This window comes from Schistocerca americana, chromosome 3 (assembly GCF_021461395.2).
Source record: "Schistocerca americana isolate TAMUIC-IGC-003095 chromosome 3, iqSchAmer2.1, whole genome shotgun sequence".
Taxonomy (NCBI): domain Eukaryota; kingdom Metazoa; phylum Arthropoda; class Insecta; order Orthoptera; family Acrididae; genus Schistocerca; species Schistocerca americana.
Genome location: NC_060121.1, coordinates 937154935 through 937178567, shown reverse-complemented (window position 1 = coordinate 937178567; position 23633 = coordinate 937154935). Strand labels below are relative to the sequence as shown.

Genomic DNA, 23633 nt, shown 5'->3' with positions numbered 1-23633 from the left:
AGTTAGGTTTAAGTAATTCTAAGTTCTAGGGGACTGATGACCATAGATGTTAAGTCCCATAGTGCTCAGAGCCATCTGTACTTTGTTGGCACACTCCATCGTCTCAACATCCCTCAAATACAAATCTCTGCGCATATTTTAAGACACCGCACACCGAATTCTACCCAGATCTCGGAAGGCTTGCATTGAAAATAAAAGGACATAACACGATGCTACTAATATATTAACAGCTAGCCAGCGATTTCTCATGGTAACAGCACAGCTAGCGACTGATTAAACCAGAAAAGTGCTGGAACAGAGAAGTGCTGTGTATAAAAGATGTGTAAGAGATATGTACATAATTATTCATCCTCTATATAGTGTAGTCGTGTTTCATCCATTTAATAAATGTTTGTAATGTCTTCGTTATGTCTTATCAACTACAGACACAACAATACCAACTGCCATCTTTCCCCACCTCTCTGCCGGCCGGTGTGGCCGAGCGGTTCTAGGCGGTTCAGTGTGGAACCGAACGACCGCTACGGTCGCAGGTTCGAATCTTGCCTCGGGCATGCATGTGTGTGATGTCCTTAGGTTAGTTAGGTTTAAGTGGTGCTAACAAGGAAACCTCCCCATCGCACCCCCCTCAGATTCAGTTATAAGTTGGCACAGTGGATAGGCCTTGAAAAAGTGAACACAGATCAATCGAGAAAACAGGAAGAAGTTGTGTGGAACTATGAAAAAAATAAGCAAAATATTCAAACTGAGTAGTGCATTCGCAAGATAGGCAACATCAAGGACAATGTGAGCTCCGGAGCGCCGTGGTCCCGTGGTTAGCAAGAGCAGTTCCGGAATGACGGGTTCATGGTTCAAGTCTTCCCTCGAGTGAAATTATTATCGGTCCGTCCGTCCGTCCAATGCGAGGTAACTGCGCCGTAGTGTGGGGACGCTACACCTAAACAAACATCGAAACACACTTTTTTGGGAGTGATTATCACATCCACAAGAAAACCTAAATCGGGCAAGGTAGAAGAATCTTTTTACCCATTCGCCAAGTGTACAAGTTAGGTGGGTCGACAACATATTACTGTCATGTGACGCACATGCCGTCACCAGTGTCGCATAGAATATATCAGACGTGTTTTCCTGTGGAGGAATCGGTTGACCTATGACCTCGCGATCAAATGTTTTCGGTTCCCATTGGAGAGGCACGTCCTTTCGTCTACTAATCGCACGGTTTTGCGGTGCGGTCGCAAAACACAGACACTAAATTTATTACAGTGAACAGAGACGTCAATGAACGAACGGACAGATCATAACTTTGCGAAAATAAAGAAAGTAAACTTTTCACTCGAGGGAAGACTTGAACCAAGGACCTCTCGTTCCGCAGCTGCTCACGCTAACCACGGGACCACGGCGCTCCTGAGCTCACATTATCCTTTATGGTGCCTATCTTTCGCATGGACTACTCAGTTTGTATATTTTGCTTATTTTTTTCATAGTTCCACACAACTTCTTCCTGTTTTCTCGATTGATCTGTATTCACTTTTTCAAGGTCTATCCACTGTGCCAACTTGTAACTAAATCTGAGGGGGGTGCGATGGGGAGGTTCCCTTGTAAGATCTTGGGTCCTGATGGCCTCAGATGTTAAGTCCCATTGTGCTCAGAGACATCTGAAACATTTTTGAACCCACCTCTCTCACACTTCATCAATCTTACGCTACCACTCTCCTCTTCATTCTACTGTCTTCCTCATAGGTAAGTCTCCTACTTCTTTTCTGTCTCCCTTCAATGGCTCAAAATGGCTCTGAGCACTATGGGACTTAACATCTGAGGTCATCAGTCCCCTAGAACTTAGAACTACTTAAACTTAACTAACCTAACGACATCACACACATCCATACCCGAGGCAGGATTCGAACCTGCGACCGTAGCGGTCGCACGTTTCCAGATTGAAGCGCCTAGAACCGCTCGGCCACCAACGGCCGGCCTCCCCTCAATCCACCCAAAAATAAACTCTCATCTCTACAGTTACAATCCAACGGACCTCTAAACCTATACGGATATCCCACATCTAATGTTTCTGTCACCCAAATATGTTTCCACTAGAGCAGTTACTTCATGTTTTAGTCAAAGTGCAGTGCTGCTTCTTCGTGTTTCTTTACTTTCATTCTGCCTTTTAGATTTTTTTCATTTCATGAAATATCGAAAACTCTGCTTTAAAATGCACGCTATTTCAATTATATACGGTGCCGTGCGGTTCATGGCACCAGTCCCTTCCTTGTCCAGTTCCATGCGACGACGGAATCCTAAATGCCGTTGACTCATTAACGTGGCAGTAGTCGCAGAGTGAGCCAGGCGTGTGATTGATCCTGTATCTTTTCCGCTTTTTCGAGATCGTTTCCGTAACTGCATTGTACCAGACGGAGCGCACGGAAGATGGCAGCCCCGCGTGAAGCACGTTTTCCCTGGTCAGCGATCAGTCTGAAGCGTAACAGAGGCGGGCGAGTGTGCCAGGACTTACCCCAGTTTACTGCTAGTAGCGCCACGTCACCTTAATGCGTCTGCGGGAAACGCGCAAATATTGCACAGTAATTAATTATAAAATTAAAAGTCAAAATTTCTTTATCACACTTTGTTAACATACACTTTAATGTAATAACATTTTAAATGTCAAGTCTTGAAGTAATTAAATCAATAGTTTTCATAAAAAATACCGTTTTACGAAAAAATAAGTGGCGCTAAATAATAAAGATAGAAAGCCAGAATTTGGTCATAATGTTCCAATGCATGTCAGAAATAAATGGTGCAAGTTTCAACAGGATAGAATAAAAATTATCTTCAGAATCCACATTTTTAAGAAAAATTGAAGGCGCTAAATATTAGACTTAGAAATGTAAAAATATGTATGATGCTTCAGTTCAAAATAAAAATAAGAAACTAAGAGACCACGTTAAGCTACCTCTAATAGTTTTCGAGTAATTTAATGAAAACCATATTTGTAACTAAAACATACCCATTTGTAGTAGATTAAGTACCTGTAATTTTAATGCTAGAAAATTTATTAAGTAATAGAGCTACAACAAATTTTAGGACCAAAATATTAATAACAACCAATCCATGGGCTTTTAAAGTTACAATTCAGAGGTAATGATCTACTGTCAGTCCCACTCTATAAATTCTAGAAGGCAAATTTTTTGTTAAAGCGAGCTGAAACTTTTTCTTTTGTTTCTACCAACTTACCTGAATGCAGGTGACAATTAAGAAGATTCTAAATTAATTCATAACTTTGATATTACAGATTATGTGTCCGAGAAAGCGGTCGTTCAGCGACTGCTGCTGTGTGCATAAGGCAGATGACAGCAGATGTTCCCTTGGTCGTCTGCTGCGGCACATATATAAGTACAGTTCGAGAGGCAGGAAGAGGTCCACCTCTACAGCTCTACAACCTTCAACTCCTTCCATCAATTCCGCCTCCCAGATGCCCTCTTTCCTTCCATTTATCCCTCCTATCAACTCTGATCCTCACCTCCCCCTCCCTCCCTGTGTCCTTTTCCCGGGCTCTCTCTACCCCCCCCCCCCCCCCACCTTTCTATCCTGTTTTTACCCATCTACCCTCTCTCTGACTCCTTTCTCTCCCCTCCCCCCCCCCCTCCCGAGTCCTCCGCCCTGCCCCCATCTGCAGCCGCGTCACCTCTATAGTGCTGTGTCACCTCTATAGTGAATGTTCAGTGCTGTGCGTCCCCTGTCAATGTTGCAAACAACCACCATACTGTTGCTAGTTGTGTTTTTTATCTCATGCGAACAGAAACCAGACTGTCGCCGTGTTTTTTTAATTGTGCCTGTCTACTTACTGTGTGTCTTCATCCGCAGCGCCAACGACGTGTTTTTATATTTTAAATTCCACAACATACCGACAGTTTATAGTTTCTTACAATGTCACTATTTTATCACCTGTTTTTATTGTTTTGTTTATATTCTCATTATGTTTTTCAACTTTTCTGTAGGCTGTAGAGCGACCTATTACGCTGCTGTCAGCCCGCCCCTCCCCCCCCCCTCCGCGGGGGGAATCGAAATGCAATAAAGGAAAACAAAAAAAAAAGGAAGAAGTTCACTTCGGACACAGCCACTGTAAGATCCGCGTCTGTCAAACGCCGGATTACGCTCTGCCTTGGATGACGTCAGAGAAGGACTGTGACAAAACGCATATTTTCTGTACTAACTGATAGTGCACTCGCGAGGTCTGTACACCATCCTGGTTTGCTTAGATTTGTGCTAAGGTATCTGTTAGTGCGCCGTCCGTGAATTCTCCAAATTGGCGTGGCAAGTGGTGGCTATTACTTCCACTTGTGTGGCGAGTATTTATTTCGAACATTTATTTGAGTATTAGTAGTCAGGACGAAAGACAATTTGGTGGGAACGTACTGTTGAGGTCGCCTCTGAACTGATAACAATGCTGTTTAGGATATAAAGACTTACTGTTAGTTGAGCATTTTGACTTCCAAAATGTTGTGCGTGAGATACTTTACTAAATATGTGTATGAACTGGAACTTTACACCCTCATTTATTATCACAGTCCTGATCCCGATAAGCAGAAAGAGAATAGAAACATTTCTTTTATTTGGTTGGACAAGAATGTGGACGTGCAGACTGGGAACTATTGTCAGTATGTTCTCCATCGCTTTCTGGCTGACCGCAAAAATAGTTGCCAGGCTCGAGTGAGAAAGACGGCGAACTGCAAACACTAACTACATAAACTAACAACTAAAAGTTATATACATTTTACCCGCCGCCCCACAAGTCTGACGGGAACTTGGGGACTTTTATGTGAGGTGGATGTTGCAGCAGCTCATCGTAAATGTGGGCCGTTGATTTTCCTCGTCATTATAGCTCTTTTCGAGGCACTATAGCTAGATATACCTTGGTTATAAATTATTCCGCTGCATGCTCTGGTGTTGAAAAAGAAACCAGAAACTATGAGAGAGTCTTATATGCCCAATTTAAATATAGATTTTTGTCTGCATCTACATCATTGTTTACAAAAGTTGTCTGTAATTCACACTTAAGTGCTTGGCAGAGGGTTCACTGAACGATCTCCAGATTATTTCTCTACCGTTCCACTCTCGAAGAATGCGCCGAGGGCGGCAAAAAAACATTTTCGCACTCGGTGGAGAAAGATGGCGATTTAAATTTCGTGAAAAGGTCTCGCCGCAACGAAATACGTCTTGTTTTAATGATTGCTATTCCATCTCGCCCTTCAGATCCGTGCCAATTTCTCCACTATTTCGCGCTTACACAAAACGAGCTGCCCTACATTACTAATTCGATGTTTTTTCGTCACTTACTATGAATGGGGGAAATCACGAATACATTCACAGAACTGAAATAATACTCCATTCAAAAGCCTTCTGGAAAACTAGAAATATGGAATCAATTTTAGTTCCATTGTTCACAGCACTCATTACTTCGTGTGAATAAAGCGGTAGTTGTGTTTTGCAAGAACGATACTTTCTGAATCTGTACTCTCTGTGTGTCAAAAGATCTTGGGCAAATTTCATCGCTAATAACTTTAAAGAAAGCAGAATTTACGATAAATAAATAAATAAATAAATAAATAAAAATAATCGTACTGTAGATGAAATATCTCGTCATCGCTCTCATAAATTGATCATCTCTACCAACCAACTGTCTGTACTAGCAATCTTGGGTTTCCCCTGACCGTAAGGAAAACCGAAAGAAAGGTAGGACTTTCGGGCGAACGCTTGCATAACCACAAAACACTTTACAGGAGGATACGAAGCGTACAGTTGGCCGCGAAGTTCGGCTGGGTGGAATATAAACACGACAGCCACCGGCCATTGCCGCAAGCGAACCGTGCGACCTCGTTGCGGAGTCCGAAAGAGCTCGCACTGCTACTACCCCTGTCTATTAGTGACTGCGAGGATGTTTTTACGTTTGGCCACGTGTGTCTATAAGTAATTATCCGTATTTTCAAAGGCACTGCGAGGAGCCCATTGAAGATGCGTGATACGCATTGCTGAAACCGGGAAACATATCGTTCTGTTTAACGATATCCAAATAAAAGTTAGAAAGTAACTGGCACTCGATATTTTGTTCGTGTTGTCCTACAAGCACGCTTTAGTTATCTACAGCGATCTAAAAACTTCAAGCATTGTCTTTTTTCAGGAGTGGAAGGGAAAGCCGAAAATGATAAGAGCGATAAAAAAACATACACCGCATCGGTCTATCTCACAATAATTACAGATAATGTGTGAAACTCTTGTTACTGCTAATGTGTTTAAAATGTGTCGTGTAAAATGTTTATTTCAGTACCGGAGTTGCTGTTGTTTAGGTGCACAGATTCAGAGCTATTATAAATGATTCATTCATTTTCATAGCTACATATTTTCCCATGCAGATAAGATCGATGCATTAATTTAACTCACCGTGTCGGCATTTTGCACTTCACAAATTGTCTATGAGTGCTCCTCTACTCAAACGACACTCGTCCAAGAAATAGGCAAGTCCTTTCCATAGCTCATGTCCTTAGGTTAGTTAGGTTCAATTAGTTCTAAGTTCTAGGGGACTAATGACCTCAGAAGTTGAGTCCCACAGTGCTCAGAGCCATTTTTTGAAATTCTCGGATTCAGCAGCCGGTTGTGTAAACAGCCACAACTACAGCATATCAAGATAAGAGGTATCTGTCACAGTCTTCTGATTGAAAATCGGCTCATACAGCTTCGTTTGTGACATTTCACAGCAAACATCAACCTTCGACCGATTCTCGTTCATGTGCCACAGTTTCACGATGATATTCCGTTCCCCATATGTTTATAGAGACAACAGTGCCCCTAAACTGTCGATACGAACACAAAGCGTTCTGTTTATATGGCGTTTCTCCATAACTCCTCCTGAAAGTAAACTGCTCTGTTGCAACAGTTAAACATCTCACATTTTCAACACACAAAAGCTTTTTTCTTGCTCTGATGCCATTTTTTTAAGCCACTACATCGTAACGCCAAATAGTGGGCACGATACAGACTCAGTAAGTTTACCGTTCTATTCATGCATCAATCATATACTATGTTATCAAAAGTATCCGGACACCCCCAAAAACATAAGTTTTTCATATTAGGTGCATTGTGCTGCCACATACTGCCAGGTACCCCATATCAGGGACCTCAAAAGTCATTTCATATCGTGAGAGAGCAGAATGGGGCACTTCGCGGATCTCACAGGCTTCGAACGTGGTCAGACGATTGGGTGTCACTTGTGTCATACGTCTGTACGTGAGATTTCCACACTCCTAAACATCCCCAGATTCACTGTTTCCGATGTGATAGTGAAATGGAAACGTGAAGAGACACGCACAGCACAAAAGCGTACAGGCCGACCTCGTTTGTTGACTGACATGGAGAGTCAACAGTTGAGGAGGGTTGTAATGTGTTATAGGCAGACATCTGTCCAGACCACCACACAGGAACTCCAAACTGCATCAAGACCCACTGCAAGTACTATGACAGCTAGACGAGAGGCGAGAAAACTTGAATGTTAAAGTCGTGTGGCTGCTCATAAGCCACACATCACGCCGGTAAATGCCAAACGACATCTAGCTTGCTGTACGGAGAGTAAACATTCGACGATTAAACAGTGGAAGAACGTTGTGTGGAGTGACGAATCACGGTACACAATGCGGCGATCCAACGGCAGGGTATGGTTATGGCGAATATCCGCTGAACGTCATCTGCCAGCATGTGTAGTGCCAACTAAGGCGGTGGTGTTATGGTATGGTCGTGTTTTTCATGGAGGGGGCTTGCACCCCTTGTTTTGCATGCCACTATCACAGCACAGGCCTAAAGTGATGTTTCAAGCACCTTTTTGCTTCCCACTGTTGAAGAGGAATTCGGGAATGGCGATTGCATCTTTCAACACGAATCGAGCACCTGTTCGTAATGCACGAACTGTGGCGGAGTGGTTATGCGACAATAACGTCCCTGTAAAGGACTGGCCTGAACAGAGTCCCGATCTGAATGTTTTGGAACGCCGACTTCGTACCAGGCCTCACCGACCGTCATCGATACCTCTCCTCAGTGCAGCACTCCCTGAACAATGGGCTGCCATTCCCCAAGAAACATTCCAGCACTCGGTTGAACGTATGCCTGCGAGAGTGGAAGTTGTCATCAAGGCTAATGGTGGGCCAACACCATATTGAATTCAAGCATTACCGATGGAGGGCGCCACGAACTTGTAAGTAATTTTCAGCCAGGTGTTCGGATACCTTTCATCACATAGTGTATTTGTAAACGTAATACTTTGGAAACGAATGTATCATTTATAGTATCTCTGTATTCTTCTCAGAAGAAACAGATCGCTCCTTGAAAAAATATTTGTCTCAGCTTCAGAGAACTTTATGTTTTGCCTTCATATTCTTTTCACAGATTCATCAGTTGGAATATTATGCATGGCTGTTAATATAGTTCCGTCACGCTAAACAGCTATAGTTGTTCAAGGTAGTCAATGTCATTTCAGCATTCCAGATACGCACCTGCTGTGAATGTGGCCAATTTGTGAACTAAAATAGGAACTGGAGCGTCACCTACAGTCTAAATCCTGTTAAATAATTCCTTAACGAAGTTGGAAGACGTCTGTCATGACTAGATGTGCGCAGTTAACAAAAATAATGACGAATCTGACTGATCCGTTTATAGGAATTCAGGCTGCCCATTAAGCAAACAGCTGTTATTTACAAATGTCCAAAGGGATTTCAGCACTTTTGTACCACCGTCACTGGGTGCTTTTACTCAGTTCTTATTTTCTGGACTACTGGGTTCTGCTGAACTCTCTTTACATTATTGTATAATTTTAGCTTGTCATCTGCAAAGGGAACTGCTTTCGCAAATAACACTTTTGAACATCACATAACACGGTGATTATGTCATTTATAAACAACAGTTATTTGCTTAGTAGGCAAATCTGAATTCCTATAATGTAGTCTACAAACACGGCTGTTATTAGAGTTTAAAAACAAAGCCAACTGAATCTTCCTTCTTTCGTCAACTATGAGCCCAAGGAGTCGATAATTTAATTCCTCAGTAACGCTATTGCTTCCAGTGCGTTTTATGTAACGAGCGGTCTGGCGGAATACGGAACTGCACCCTCTATCATCTTGTTTACTAGGTTCTTTCACAGCAAGAGAACATCTACTGCGATCTTGAATGGTTACGTCATTGGTTTGTAACGTGGGACGAAAAGAGGGACTGAAGATTAATCAGGGTTGAACTTCACCTCAACGTCGAGGTCACCAATGAAGGAACACTGGCTCAGAATGAGGACTCTCACTTCACAAGATTTAGGAAAACCCCATGGAACCTAAATCTGAATTTGCATTACTATGATGTAGCAACGCATACACAGCTTTTCATTACGTCTGTAGAACCATGATTTTGCACAACAACTGTACGTCATTTTACTGAAATTCCGACTTCCAGTGAAACAGCAGACCATCCTCATACGTCTAAAAGAGCATAATAGGCACAATGATCAAAAATTATTGTCCATGAAAATCAGATTTGTAGACCAAACACCAGTGTCATAGGTATGAACTTTTTTTAACCAGGGCTTAACATGCTATAATTCGTATGAAAAAATAATGTATCCGCATTATGTTATGAAAAAGCTAATATTTAAAAATATATTTATTATCAACGTTAATTCACAAAATTTCCGTATATAGTCTAGTTGTAAGGCTTGTAATTAATGTGAAGCTAGAATTATAACATAAAGAAGAGACACTAAATGGACCAGACATGCAATTATGACCCATATCAAGAGTTCACATTCTTCGTTATAATAATTTTCATCAAGGACGTTCTGTGGCTTGAGGAACAGATTAAACTGACGATACATTGTAAAGTATGGACATCGTATACGATGTGGACACTAAACTATGTTGTAAATCCCAGATAACAATGGAGCACTGCAGAGCAACAAAATTATGCTTTGTGCCCTGGGCCCATATAGAAATGAATATCCGAGAATTCGGTGAGACAGATTTTCGTGAATGTTCATGTATAGATAAAGCTGGTTCGCCGTAAGTTCAACAAATGTCAGGTACAGGCGTATATGTAACAATCTCAAAATCGGTGACGGTTTTCCTTGGACACTTACGGTTCTCAATTGTTGAGGTGATGTGCTGCCGCCATACACACTACTGACGAAAAGAAGTTATGTGGAATTTTGCGGACGGCGATGTCTTCTGGACTTTTTACAAAAAGTATGGTGATGAGTTCCGATATCAATGTGGTCATCCAGAGTCATAGTCGGGCTCTAAGATGGTGTATTGTATTACTAAAACCGGGTCAATATAAAAGAGCCAGTAAATACGGGTGAAGATCTTATTGTTATGTCGCTAAAAATAACTCACTGATGGTCTTCGCCAATAATACGGCAAATTTTAACAATCTTGCATCTTAGTTATAGTACTTGAAACGAAGAAGATGTATGTGAGAAGTGTGATACGGAAGGCGAGTGGCCGAATACGGTATATTGGGAGAATTTTAGAAAACTGTAGTTCATCTGCAAAGGAGACCTCATGTAAGATGCTGGTGCGACCTATTCTTGGGTACTGCTTGAGTGTTTGGATTCCACGCCAGGTCGAAGCAATTCAGAGGTGGACTGCAAGATTTGTTAGCGTTAGGTCCGAATAACACGCCGGTGGGTTAGAACAACACGCAAGTGTTACAGAGATGCTTTGGGATCCCAGATGGGAATCCCTGGAAAGAAGGCAACGTTCTTTTCGAGGAACCCTATTGAGAAAATATAGATCACAGGCATTTGAAGCTGCCTGCAGCCAACATATATTTCGCGAAAGGACCACGAAGATAAGATACGAGAAATTAAAGTAAAGGGTACCCTCCACCAAGTACCGTACGGTGGCTTGTGGAGTGTGTATGTAGATACAGATGTAGATAAGGCGTTTGAGCTGAGATGTTGCAGAAGGGTGCTGAAAAATTAGATGGAAAATGAGGAGTTGACGAGGAACGGAATATATGTGGAAAATAAACTTTGAGAAGGGAGAGGATGATAGGATATGTTTTGAGACATTCGGGAATAGCTACCACATTATAAGGGGTACCCGAAGATGGAAAACAAATGTAGGAAATGCCAGAAATTAATGTACAACAAATAACTGAGGAGGTTTGCCAAGGAGAGAAAATAATGGCAAGCTGCATCAAATCAGACAGAAGACTAATAAAAATAAGGTGTAAACAGAATAAAAAAGGCAGCACAGGCGACACAAGTAATATACTGAAATAAAGCGTGATGGACAATAAAAGAAACTGCTGACCTGTAACGCCAAGATTCCTCGGTGTTTGCCCCTACGCAAAGTCAGAAAGAAAGCAGCTTCTACCACAGGTAGCTAGTACGCTGCACACCTCAGGTGCTGAACTTCTTCCGGAGCTGTCAGAAGCCGGTGTGTGGTGAAACTGCAGCCGCGTCGCTACGACGCCGTATTTAAGCCTCTGAGGACGCAGCACAGCCTGTGACGCGTCAGACGCACACTGAGATAAAGGCGGCGCACCCAGGTCAGCTTCCTACACAACTTATCTCTGGCCAACGAGCAGAATCTGCGATAAACGCATTATCTCACATTTCGTTGCGTCATTACTATTACTGCCTTCAGCTTGGAGACTGACATGATGCAGTTCTATCCAATGCAAGACTCCTCGACACTGTGTAACTATGGCAACCTACAGGGTGTTTCAAAAATGACCGGTATATTTGAAACGGCAATAAAAACTAAACGAGCAGCGATAGAAATACACCGTGTGTTGCAATATGCTTGGGACAACAGTACATTTTCAGGCGGACAAACTTTCGAAATTACAGTAGTTACAATACTAGTGTAAGATGGATAACAGTTTGTGAATACATAGTTTTGGTAACATGTAGACTTTTGCAGAGTGGGAGGTAAAGTTGGGCTAAGTTTCATACCAAAACACATTTAATGGGGAGGTTACACCAGTTTACCACAAATTTTCAACTCTCGCCGTTGTATTAGCGCAATGCCTTGTGCAGCCGGAAATCCTTACTCCTTCCTATCCCTTTCCCACCCAGTGCTCTTTCCATTCCTTTCACCCCCATTAATCATGTAGTATGTCACCGTGAGTGGAGTCAGACAGCACTCATATCCATAAAAACATAAGTCAGTTTTTGTCTTCAGAGCGTGGCTTTCTTGGAGATGTGCGGGCCATGCACACGGATCGTTGTTAGTATGGCGCTGCCAATACTCAAGTTAGCAGACGCCACTTCATTTTAGTCTGTTTAGCCAGTTGCCAGTGATATGGAGGTACATCTTAAGAGGACACCATTGCACAGGAACTAACCTTACTATTTTACTATGCTTATTTATATTTAGTCTTGATCGCTTTTAGAGATTATAGTATCATAGTTTTGATGGCAAAGACTTGACCTTCGATGCACATAAATTTGAGCCTTTTCTGCATTGTAAATCGGTGGTTGAGCCGACATTTTAACGTTTAATGTGCTTTTATCTACACATAGTATAAATTGAAGTCCGCCACCACGGCTTCGGCCTGTGTGCTCACGCTACTCTCAGAACTACTTTAGGGATTTTGATATGATTTTAGTGATAGACAGGCGGATTTAGCTTTATGTATATAATTGATTACCGCTACGTAATTACAAGTGTGTGTATTGTCTACTGTTTCTCATTTAATTGGCATTTGGAGTGACATCACGTGGCAAAGATGAGAGGTAAGAGCTGGAGAGCAGCAGAGAAGGCAGTATCTGGCTGGAAAACCAGTAAGGTAAACAACCGCCGCAACTCCAGAGAGCTGCAGAGCCTACAGCTTCGGCCTGGTGGTCTAGCAATAAAGCGTATCTGGAGATGGGAAGGTCGTGATGTTGAATCTTGGTCGGACGATGCATTTTTCTTCATTTTCTTCTCAAGGCACCTTCTCCTGACGGAGGGCTGCGGACCACGTAGTCAGCAAACTCTGGGTGTGATGTTGCAGCATCGACGCCATCTTCTGTCGAGCAGTTTTACTATCTCCATACGACCTTCAGCCACGAGTTCCCCCGTCTTCCAACGGAACCTTTTCCCTTGTATTTTCCCTTCAATAACAAATTATAGCAAGTGGTATTGCTCGCCTCTTGTAATGTGCCATAGGTATTGAGTTTCCCTTTGTTTTATAGTGAGCAATAGTTCTTTTTGCTTTTTCATCCCATGAAGGACATCTTCGTTTGAAATTTTCAGCACTCGAGGTATGCGAAAGAAACAGTGCCACATATATGTTTGAAAAGCACCAATTCTTGTCTATAGATATTGTTCATGGGTTCAGCTTTTGAATCCACACAGAAAAATGGAGATCAAGTAGCAAGAATCATTGACATTTTCATTGTCAGAATGAGACGTTTTCTTCATTCAAATAAATTGTCTCCTGGCCTGTTCTAGTCTAGATCTGTTCTTTTAACCTAATATTCATCACTCAGCAGGTTGAGATTTGACAGAAAGGACACGTAGTTCGGATTCCAAATAAAACTGTAGGTCCTCTCTCCCCAATTGGATAACTGGCATATGTCGCCGAAGTGGCGATGGAAATTGACCGACATTTGTTTGCTTGTTACGGCGTACATCTCTCGTACTCGACTGCCATTACTTTCGGTTATTACCTATACTTAATTCCTTTTTTTTCGCCATTCGTAAGTACTTGTACTTGATGTCGTGTTATGCGGCCTCTTCATGGTGTTTACCACAAATACATCCCGCAGCGTTACTTCTCAGCCCTATTGCCGTAGCTACATGGGTATCAGCAACTGTTGCCTCGAATGTTTCCGTCTTTTCCTCGTGGTTCCCCGTATCAGGTTTATAGTTGACTAGCTGCAGTGCCCGGCATTGCCGGGACGTTTAATAACTTCCACACAAAGTGGGTGGTTCAAATGGCTCGGAGCACTATGGGACTTAACTTCTGAGGTCATCAGTCCCAGAGAACTTAGAACTACTTAAACCTAACTAACCTAAGGACATCACACACATCCATGCCTGAGGCAGCATTCGAACCTGCGACCGTAGCGGTCGCGCAGTTCCAGACTGTAGCGCCTAGAACCGCTCGGCCACTTCGGCCGGCAAAGTGGGTGGTCCAGAGCCTAGTTGATCCTCATAGCGGAAGCATGCTGCACAGGAAACTGCAATCGCTTGAAATCGAAGGGCATATTTGAGTCACTGTGTCAACGGGGCAATGAATACGTCTTCACCTGTATGGGCAGATGATTAGCTGCACATCTGTTATTACATTTTGCAACAAGTATCTCATTTTGTTTTTTGGAGAATTCGTCTTCTGTTGTTTCAGCGCTGATTTCACTGTTAGCAGTTGGGCTGTGGTTGAGCATTACTCGAATTGTTCGAACAGTTTACTTCACAGTTCTCGGGTTCTGTACTATCTTTCGATCGACCCGCGATATAATGACTTTTGTTGGTACTATATCCACGACCTACCTCGGCGTTTGTATGACACTGTGGGTTTAACTGCGAAACACGGATTGAAATATCTCCTAGGGTATATGTCATTGTAACAACGGCAACTATCAATAGATAAGAGTCTGCAATCACGTTTCTGTCAAATTCTCGAGCTTTCGCTCTGCCTGTGTTCTAGTTGCATCTGATGGTACTCTCTTCAAGACGGGTATTGCCTCTGTAATTTATTCTCGCGAAAGGAATTACGGTCAGTTTACCACGACATATTTTGTTTGTTGTGTGTCTAATTTTTCAGTAGTGTCCTTCATTGTCTGAACTGAATGTGGAAATTTGAAGTAAATCGGCTAAGAACCTCAAGTAAATGGGTCAAGTACTTCTCGAGTATTTGGTATGAACGTTTCTCCTCTATATATTTCATGTAAATATTTATATATTTTGTATATTTAAAAAAGTAGCCTACGTCTGCCCCAATGTTCATTAAAGCATCGTCTAGAAATATGAAGTAAATCGGCCAAGAATTTTTAGAGAGTTTTGGTAACAATCTTTCCCCTTTATACATTTCCTATTCATATGTTTCCACACAGATTATAAACTCGTGTGTCGACAGTGATCTTCCTCTTCTCTCTGAATAAAACTGTAGATTTGTATGAATTACCAACAAACGGATACTCTTCTTTATGCAATTATATAGATTTACTTTTTGCAGGCAGGATCTCTATTTAGTTCAACTTTGGTTCAGCCTGTGACTTCCACCCAGTGTCCTACGGTGGCTTTGTTTTTGTAGACTGCATGAATAATCGGTGGCAATTTTAGGACAAGAGACATTTTTCCAGGCCGCGCTTGAAGGTTGGGGTACCTTGCAGCCATCATTTGTAATGCTCTTATGATGGTCCACCCACGGTAGATGTTTGCCTACTCGTTGTGTGGGCATGGAATCACATTTTGCTGTTGCTAGGTAGGCTATTTTTTAACCATTTCAAATGATTGTTTTAGTTTCTAAATTTTAATTTTTTAAATTTTTTAACTGTTTAAAGAAGTATGTTACAACTATTGTTTTGCTTCAGATTTCAGATGAACATGATACTGGGGCTAACACGCCGAAACTGTGATATGTATTTCGACTTCTGTCATGTGAGATTTCGGTCAGTAAGCGTAATTAACAACTGTGGCGGATTTGTTTACCATGAACATGTTGCAGAACAGTTGTGGATGTCCCACAATGTCTGTGTGTCCAAGCTAATGTCAGGAACTACTGTAGCGATTTCACTAATATATTGATTTAGGAGCAAGATTTCTGTGTATAATTTATTACCGCCACGCCCATTAGCCCGGTCGTAGTTATTTAGTGCTACCCGTTCGAAGGCGGGACGGGTCGCTAGCATGCGATAATTCTAACAACTTGTGTCAACATTCCTCTCTCAGTTCTTTTATCAAAGTCGTGGTGTGGCTTAAAGTATAAAACTTTGATCGTGATAGTTAGGTTAGCTCACTGCAACGCTTTCTAGAATTCGGAATTACTTGAGTGGAAACGAAAGTGTCCACATACCAGTTGAAGTTTTTAGATTGAGATGCATACAGAACGAAAATATTGTCTTATCTGTATCTTGTTTTCTCATAAAAACTCTTCTAAGCGTCAAAATAGAAAACTGGATCCTCATTTACAACATACAGTTTGACACGAAGCTTCAAAGTCAGCTTATATTGATCGCGTTTCGAGTACTGTTCTTGTTTTGATGTGATAGTAGCTTGAATTTTATTTAAGTCACTAGTGTCTGTTTAAAAACTGGAGAAGTAACAGAATGTAACAGTAACGTTATAGCATTAGAAGAATAGAAATTCAGATTTCATTATTTCAGGATAAACTAAAGGATTCTGCACACACACTATTTGTTCAAAAGTATCCGGACACCCCTATGTAACGCGTAATAGATCACTAGATGTCAAGAGAGGAGGATCCGCCAGTATAAAAGGAGGTGGGTAGTATTGTGCTAGCCGGCCGTTGTGGCCGAGCGGTTCTAGGCGTTTCAGTCCGGAACCGCGCTGCTACTACGGTCGCAGTTTATAATCCTGCCTCGGGCATGGATGTGTGTGATGTCCTTATGTTAGTTAGGTTTAAGTAGTTCTAATTCTAGGGGACTGATGACCTCAGCTGTTAAGTCCCATAGTGCTCAGAGCCATTTGAACCATTTGAGTGTTGTGCGGCAAGTAGGGAAGAGCTGACAGCAGAATGGGTCGATCAGGAGAGCTGAATGACTTGGGACGTGGACTAATCATTGATGTCCCCTGAGTAAAATACCCATCAAGACATTTAAACCCTTCTAAAGCTACCAAAGTTGAGTGTTGTTGATGTGAGCGTCAAATGTAAATGCGGGGGAACAAACCACAGCTAAGCGGAAAGCAGGCACAACTCACATGCTGACAGAGAGGGACTGTCGAGCGTTGAGGAGGATGTTTATAAATAATCAAGTGAAATCCGAGGAAGAAAGTACTTGTGAGTTCCAAAGTGCAACCAGTAGGCCAGGTACACAATGACTGTGCGTAGGGAGTTAAAACAGCGGGGTACACTGGTCGAGGAACTCCCCATAAACCACACATTTTTGCAAGCAGTGCTAAGTGACGCTTCAGATGGTGTAAAGGGTGACGACACTGGACAATGGACGACTGGGAACGAGTGATCTGGAGTGATGAATCACGCTACATGCTGTGGCAATTCGATGGGATGGTCTGAGTATGCAAATGCCTGGAGAACTTTATAGGCCATCAGGGTGTAGTGCCAACAGTGAAGCACGGAAGAAATACTGTAATCGCATCGAAGTGGTTTTAACGTTAAGTGCGTGGTCCCGTTACTGCGATATAGAAAACGCTAAGTGCATTGTGTACTGAGTAAATCAGAGCAACGGCTTTATGACACACCTGACGTCAGAATCGGTGCATGCGGTCCACTCCATAGAGCGTGCAACGTCGTCCTGGCAAGTAATCTCATCGTACTAAATTCTTTAAAAATTTGAACGCTGTATTATGATCACTGAAATAACAGCACTTCGGAGACGAGCAGCATGACAGTGCACCGTTTCATAAAGTAACATCTGGGAGGCGATGCTTTGTGGACAGTAACACTCCTTAAACAGACTGGGCTCCCCAGAGTCTCAATTGCTGCCGATACTATTTCTTTAAATTAAAGCCACATCTGGACTACACTTATATTATTAATTTGGAAGCGGTGGAGATTGTCTCTCAGGAAGGCGTCAAGTGAATTACTGGAAAAATTGGAAATTTGTGGTAAGATCTTATGGGACCAAACTGCTGAGGTCATCGGTCCCCAATCTTACACTCTACTTAATCTAACTAACTTACGTTAAGGACAACACACACACCCATGGAGGGAGTCACGGGGACCATGACAAGGCGCCTAGACCACGCGGTTACCCCGCGCGGCAAATAAATTTTTCTCTGCTTTTTTGAATAGGTAATTTTTCGTTTAATTTTGAAGGGTTTGCAGGTTACAATATTAAATCTCTCTACGACAACCCTGTGTTCACTAATCCCTGTATCCGTTTTGATGCTCGTTATTAACTCAGGATTATTTGTCACTTAGAAGTCAAGTGTGTTTTCACAACCTTTTACAATTCGCGTGGGCTCATGAATTAACTGCTTGAAATGATTTTCAGAGAATGCGTTTAGCACAATTTAGGATGATGTTTTATGCGTACCTCCGGAATTAAACATTTATTTTCTCCAACATGTCGAGGGTACATTAAAGTCACCACCAACTATAACCGTATGAGTTAGGTTCGTGTTTGAAATCAAACTCAAGTTTTCTTTGAACCTTTCAGCAACTGTATCATCTTAATTGGGAGCTCGGTAAATGGATCCAATTATTATTTTATTCCGGTGACTAAAGCCCTTTCTTGTTTCTTTTTCCCCCCAGACCCTCTAACCTCAGAAACCACCCAGTCCACGGCACACAGCCCCTGCTACCCGTGTAGCCGCCTCCTGCGTATAGTGGACATCTGACCTATTCAGCGGAGCCCGAAACCCAACCACCGTTTGGCGTAAGTCGAGGAATCTGCAGCCAACGCGGTCGCTGAACCGTCTGAGCCTCTGATTCAGACCCTGCATTCGGCGTTGTTCCAGAGGTCCGCAATCGGTCATGTCGACTATGCTGCAGATGGTCAGCTCTGCTTTCATCTTGCAAATACGACTGGCAGCCTTAACCACTTCTGTTAGCCGCTCGGAACCAGAGAGAATCTCTTCTGATCTAAAGTGACACACATCATTGGCACAGACGTGAGCAACTACCTGCAGTTGGCTGCACCCTGTGCTCTTCATGGCGTCCTGGAGGACCGTCTCCACATCTGGAATGACTCCACCCGGTATACACACGGAGTGCACATTGGTTTTCTTTCCCTTCTTGGTAGCCATGTCCCTAAAGGGCCCCATAACGCGCCTAACATTGGAGCTCACAACTATCGATAATGCCACCGTCTGTGATTGTCAGGATCTTTCATGCTGAGTGGTTTCCTCTGAAACAGGACATCGACAGCATCTGGCTCAGCGACAGTGTCAGCCACAGACAGCTCCTAGAACCTGTTTGTCAGACTAACCGCGGAGGTCTTACGCGCGGCCGCCTGGGAAGTCTTTCGCCGCCTGCTTCGCCCCGGGGCGACCTCCCACTCGACCACAGGTGAGAGGTCAGCCTCAGTGCGAGCAGTAACTGGGCTGTTCGCCGGTGAAGACCGATCGGAGGACTCTGACGTGCTGGACGTCCATTGGATCCCAACGGCCGGCCCACAACAGTGGTGCCTATCCACTGCAGCCTCTAACTGTGTAACCTAAGCCATCACAGCCTGAAGCTGAGAGCGAAGTGTCACCAACTCGCATCGCATCAGCACACAACAATCGCAGTCCCTGTCCATACTTAAGACCGTGGAAAACTAAACTATGCAGATAAACGGACTATCGGTACGTGCTGCGCAAACGCAGGAACTATGTCTAATAAATTAGATTAATACGCCGATATTCAAAAACCTAATTACCGAAGCACTCAGGTGAAACTAAATAATTGGCCCCTGATTAGGAACTTGTAATTAGTCATAAAAATCGGTTTACTTTCCGACGCAAGCGAAAACGAGAGAACTGTCGCTATTAGATTTTAAACAAACACGCAGTAACTGAAGAAACGAAACTATTAAAGCACACAGATGATATTATAAAATTCGCTGCTGGTTAGGAAACCGTAAAAGTCACAATATCGGTTACTTCCCTGTTGCCTACCGAGCGAGGTGGCGCAGTGGTTAGACACTGGACTCGCATTCGGGAGGACGACGGTTCAATCCCGCGTCCGGCCATCCTGATTTAGGTTTTCCGTGATTTCCCTAAATCGCTCCAGGCAACTGCCGGGATGGTTCCTTTGAAAGGGCACGGCCGACTTCCTTCCCCGTCCTTCCCTAATCCGATGAGACCGATGACCTCGCTGTCTGGTCTCCTTCCCCGAAACAACCAACCAACCAACCTGTTGCTGATTGGGTCTCGGCCGCCTACTGCTGCCTGACTGTTCCTTCACGTTTCCACCTCACAATCGTAACGGTCAAAGTGAGCATCTGTAGAAGGACTGAAATGTTTCCGATGGATTTGTTGCGCGTTGCGAGCGCGAGCGTGCGCGTACCTATGTATTTGTGTGTGTGTGTGTGTGTGTGTGTGTTTGTGCGGTTTATGGTCGCTCAACGGCGGGGTTATCAGTGATGGATTTGTCACTTTGGTGATATCCAACGACTAGTCCATGTTCGAAGTTACTGGCTCTTCTGACAGACTCATTTTTCTGTTACTGCTACTCTACTAACAACACAATATTTACTGTCCGCTTTTATACTGCTGAATCCGCCTCTCGTGGCATCTAGTGATAAACTCGGTGTGACATAGAGGTGTCCGGATACTTTTGATCACATAGTGAGTAAAGAAACACGCAATTACTCAGCCTTCAAGATGCTGTCTACTCCTGTCCGTCGCATCTGTAAGCAGGTTTATGATGTAGACGTTAAGTATAATACTGATGTTGTAACTGCCGCCAGTCAGCAATTATTACGAGTATTCCTTATCTGCGCGTACGGGATTAACCACCGCTCGGCGCTGACGTTATCTGTGAGTCAAGTCATCCTGTGAATTTGGCAATCTTTCCATGCCCTTTAATCCAAATACATATCATCACCACTCAGCTTACAACAACATGTAGAACGAGCATGCAACGGTTTCAACAACAAGCCTTGCACCAGTGAAGGCATAGTTTCATCAGTCAGTCGCCGACAATATTGAAGTCTTGTAGGCGAAGATATCTCGAGGTGGGAAATTTTCCAAGCCACATATTTTGCAGGCGAGAAATGGATTCAGAAGTGCTGATATTGAGGTATTTACAGACGGGGCAATAGACTGCCTCGTCACGTCTGCTTGAGCAGCCTGAACTGTAAATGCAGAGGACGTGCATGGTTAAAATTAACATAGTTATATCGGTAGGGGCGTGATTATGGAACCATTCATTATAAATATCCGGGAGCGCGAACCATATACGTGAGGCAGTCAGCACGACGATCTTGATATCTCACTTTTAACTTTCTCCGTCCGAGTAGGCCTTGGAAGGCGCAACGGTACCGACCGTCCACCATGTCATCTTCAGCCGATAGGCGTCACTGGAGGCGGATATGAGGGGCATGTATGTGGTCACTATATCGCTCTCCCAGTCGATGTCAATTTTCGTAGCCGGAGCCGCCACTTCTCAGTTAAATAGCTTCTCAACTGGCCTCAGCAACTGAGTACACTCCACTTGCCAACGGCTCAGCGCACGGCACACCCGGATGGTCACCCACCCAATTGTTAGCCCAGAACGACAGCGCTTAACTTCGGTGATGTGACGAGAACTGGTGTTACCACTATGGTAAGGCAAATGCTCTCAGTGTTAACTACGTAGGTATTAATCACTGGTACCTATTCTTTTTGCTGTTCCTAATCTAATCTCCCTCCAAACAGGCCTTGGAATGCCCAACGGTACCGACCGGCCGCCGTGTCATCCTCAGCCCACAGGCGTCACTGGCTGCGGATATGGAGGAGTATGTGGTCAGCAGACCGCTCTCCCGGCCGTATGTAAGTTTACGAGACCGGAGCCGCTACTTCTCAATCAAGTAGCTCCTCAGTTGGCCTCACAAGGTCTGAGTGCACCCCGCTTGCCAACAGCACTCGGCAGACAATGGTCACCCATCCAAGTGCTAGCCCAGTCCGACAGCGCTTAACTTCGGTGGTCTGACGGGAACCGGCGTTACCACTGCGGCAAGGCCGTCGGCTTTGCTGTTCCTAATCTTTATAAAAGATTTAGGACACCATATGAGCAGCCCTCTTAGATTGCTTACAGGTGACGCTGTCGTTTACCATCTAGTAGTCATCAAAACCAATTTCAAAAACACTTAAAGAGATAACAACCACCTGTAGAACGAGCATGCACCGTGTAGACAGCAAAAAACTCTAAATACATAGGAGTCCGTTAAATTTCGGCTACATGATAAATCATAAAAATCTAAAGGCTGTAAATTCAACTAAATAACTGCGTTTTGTCGGCAGAATACTTACATGATGCAACCGATTTACTAAAGCGGCTTCCTACAGTGCCGTTACACATCCTCTTCCGGAGTACTGCTGCATGGTATGGGATTCTTACCAGATAGAATCGACAGAGGATATCGAAGAAGTTCAAAGACGGGCAGCTCGTTTTGTACTATTGCGAAACTGGGGAGAGAGCGTCGCCGATGTGAGAAGCGTGTTGAGGTGGCAGTCATTAAATTATGGGCGTTTCTCGTCGCGGCAAGATTTCAAGAAATTCTAGTCACCAACTTTCTCCTCTGAATGTGAAATTATTTTGTTGACGCACAGCTATAAAGGCAAAGATGATTATCGCAATGAAATAAATCAGAGCTCACATGGAAAGATTTCAGTGTTTGAGAGTGCAACGGTAGAGAAATCCTCTGCAGGTACTTCGATGAGCATGCTGCCAAGTACTTACGTGTTAAATACAGAGTAGACATGTAGATGTATGGCTTTATCTATGTGAGTACATACACAGCTACACTGTGGATTACTGGTGGCCGTGTCTTCATCTAGGGACTAGTAATAATGAAGTTTTCTTTACCCGGTCAGAATCCGGACCAGTGTACGATACGCCTTGGCCATCATGGTGCCTTGCCCGAGCTCTACTGCACCCACGGATGCCCACGTGAATGTTCCCCAGACCATAACGCAGCCGCCGCCAGCTTGTCTCCGTCCCACAGTACAGGTGGCAGGGAGCTGTTACCCTGGGAGAAAAGGGATTAGCGCCCTCCTATTGGCACGATGAAAATGGTACCGGGATTTATCAGACCGTCCACTGCCACTGTGCCAACGTCCAGCACCGATGATCACGTGCCCAATTTAATTGTAGATGGCGATGTCGTGGTGTTAACATTGCCACATGCATGGGTCGTCAGCTGCGTAGGCCCATCATTAGGAGTGTCCGGTGCACTGCGTTCAGACACACTTGTACTCTGACCAGCACTAAAGTCTGATGTTAGTTCCACCACAGTTCGACCCCTGCCCTGTTTTACCAGTCTGTTCATACTACGACGTCCGACATCTCCAATGAGTGGCGGCCGCCCAATCCCACGACGTCCGGACATGGTTTCACCTTGGCTTCCCGCCACGTGTTGAAGACACTCACCACAGCACTCCTCGAACACCTGACAAGTTGTGCAGTTCCCGAAATGCTCTTCCGTGCCTCTGGTTCATCATAGTCTGCCCTCGGTCAAACTTAGATAGGTCGCGAGCCTTCCCCATCATACACATGGACAGCTCACTCACTGATGCCACGTACACCGTTCGCGCGTCTACTAGCAGTCATTCCTCGCCAGGTGACGCTGCTATCGCCTGGACGGATTTATTTCGATGGTAGGTATGTGCTGCTGGTCGCGTACTGTATACGACAAACGCCAATACTACATTTTTTTAAAAAATTCTTCCACATAGTCTTCATTCTCATTACTATCAGTGTTTCTGATTCATGAGTTGAACAACGCAAACATCTTCAGATGTCTTCCAGTACTTGTGTTCTCTCTATTGTTAGCTGCTGTGTGAACTGATATATTC

General features: G+C 43.7%; 1 protein-coding gene and 1 pseudogene across 1 annotated transcript in view; both read right to left on the bottom strand.

The window, feature by feature from the left end:
* LOC124605132 (cytochrome P450 6k1-like) overlaps positions 1-11530 on the bottom strand; it is a 75486-nt gene extending 63956 nt beyond the window's left edge. The window contains exon 1 of the mRNA XM_047136615.1: positions 11328-11530. The gene's annotated coding sequence lies outside the window, so the exon portion shown is untranslated. The remainder of the gene's footprint in view (positions 1-11327) is intronic.
* Positions 11531-21689: 10159 nt separating this feature from the next.
* LOC124608569 lies at positions 21690-21805 on the bottom strand (annotated as a pseudogene).
* Between the last annotated feature and the right edge of the window lie 1828 nt (positions 21806-23633).